Source organism: Morone saxatilis, unplaced genomic scaffold (assembly GCF_004916995.1).
Source record: "Morone saxatilis isolate NCDOM2014 unplaced genomic scaffold, NCSU_SB_2.0 Contig17, whole genome shotgun sequence".
Classification (NCBI taxonomy): Eukaryota; Metazoa; Chordata; class Actinopteri; family Moronidae; genus Morone; species Morone saxatilis.
In genome coordinates, this window is record NW_023339729.1 from 838,463 (window position 1) to 840,952 (window position 2,490).

Here is a 2,490-nt window from a genome sequence, read left to right on the forward strand (position 1 = left end):
GGTGTAAAAAGCCTGCATATATCGGTATCGGGTGATATCGGTATCGGAAATTGAGAGTTGGACAATATCGGAATATCGGATATCGGCAGAAAAGCCAATATCGGACATCCCTAGTTCTGTCTTATCTTATCTGATCTTATCTTAACAACCAAGACAATGCCAGCGTGTCAGTTTATTCATGTAAATTATTTATACATTTATTGTCCTATACATCTCCCTGTCAGTAAATCCATTCATCTGTTTATCTATGTTCTGTTTCTTTCATAGCTAGAGGCTTTTTCACTCTGCCAAGGAAGCAGGATAACATTCTGCTCGTAGGAGGGCTGGCTGAGCCGCACTGTTCCTTTTCCATATTTATGACTGAGAGGTGTGCAAGAAATTGCTTCCACACCCCCTCCCACTTTATGTCTTCCTCTTCATCTTCCAACTATCTATCTATCCATCTGTCAGTCTTTCCATAGTACCTGCTGATCAGTGGTTTTTTACACAATACTGAAACTACTTTTATGACAGTGAGTTGTTTCAGATTCAAACAGCATCCCACCTTGTTCCTCCATGTCTTTCATAGCCTGACAGTTCCGTTTTTATCTACAATACACCATCTGTGTACATTGCATCATTTTGTCTTTATCTCCATGGCTGATGCTAAGTGATCACTTCTGTGACTTTTTCACAAGTTGCCATTTAATGCAACAATGGCAGCGACATTAAATGTTGCATTATTATCAATAATAAGGAACAAATCCTAGACGGTCATCAACCCATAAACTTGACAAAGCCTGCAGCTTAACACAAAATGGACCCTGACTGACTGTTTAATCCCCTAAAAACAGGTATAAATATTGTCAAGCGTCCAGTAGATGCCTATGAATCAATGTTTAAAATAACCCGTAGGGCAATGTACATTTCTTGTTCTGTTGATTGACTGCTTGATTGCCTATAAAAGCAAACACATCCATTGACATAAAAAAAATCTCTGTTAACTATACATTCAATAGTAATGAAAGTTCTAAAGTTATGGGGCAGCTGTGGCTCAGAGGTAGAGCGGGTCGTCCACAAATCAGAAGGTTGTTGGTTGGTTCGATCACCAGCTATAGAAAGATACTGAACCCCAAATTGCTCCCAATGCTACGTCATCAGTGTGTTAATGTGAATGAATGAGTTAGTTTATGTTCAATGGTCCGTGAATGTGTGTGAATACAGTCCATTCACCATGAAAAAAAAAAACAGATCTACAATGAGACAGACACCATGGACCGTAGACAATCTCTTTGCCCTTGCTCTACTCACCCGTGTGGCTAATGACAATTGCACTTGTATGGACTAGGGATGCATAATATGGTAAAACAACATATTGTGAATATTTGGACAGATAATGTGATTGCAAATGCAGCTGAGATGTACATCTCACAGGGGCAGTGTGACCACTCTAATCTGTTAACATGTGCAGTGCAATAAAAATCATGACGTTCCACCATGACACACAGACGGTGTGAACATGCTGTAACAAGGGGTGTGTTTTTGGAGTGACTTTATGAAATAAAAAGAGGTGGGGCGGGGAAAACTGATGTGAATGCTTTTTTTGTTCTTGTATTAAAGTTTAAAATTATATTATGGTGACACCCTTGCTGGTTGCGTCAACAAAGTTTTTGACTTTGACACAGGAGCCCTCTTACCTAGGGATGTCATGAGAAACAGAGACAGACACTCTGTGGCTCAGATGTGGTGTTTATTTTACCAGCGTGAACCAGGTAAAGCAAGAGTGAACAGCAGTGAACACATCAGGTGGTGCTGATCTCAATCAAAATACTCATATATGTTGTGGCTTAAATGTGATAGGGACAACAAGACGCACTGTATATAACATCTTGTTTAGAATACTGTTTTAATCTAGAGAACAGTTGCTGATCTGTGAAACATTATATGCATAACAATGGTTATTAAAAAGTTTGCTTTTCTCTCCTGATTGGCTTGAGGGTTAATGACCAATCAAAGAAGAAGGAAAACACACAAAGAACACACCGTACACATAATCAAAGCTAGTGATGGCTATGAAAAACAAATCACAGTCTTTATATAATAAGATGAAAGACATCATCTTCTCAATCAAACACAACAAACAGTAAAGTTATAATGATGCAGATTTGATGACTATCATCTCTTCTATGAGATATCAGCTGGCTAGAATTTGCTGCATTCAGACTTCAGTGTATGAGATTCAAACAGCTCCAACAAAAATGGTAAATAATGCAACAAATCTGGGAAGGAGTGGGACTGCACCAGCTGCCCTGGAAGCTACAAAAATTCAGTTGAAAAAAAAAGCCTATAATGTGAGCATGTAAGATGCCTATGATACAGAAAGCGAGAGAGAGGTAATTTGGGATAAATAACATCTAATACTGTCCACAAAAAAAAAAAGTTAGTAGTTTCTCTTATCATTTGATGAATTGGAGTTTAAAACGATGCTTTGAAGGTTCAGTGTGTAACATT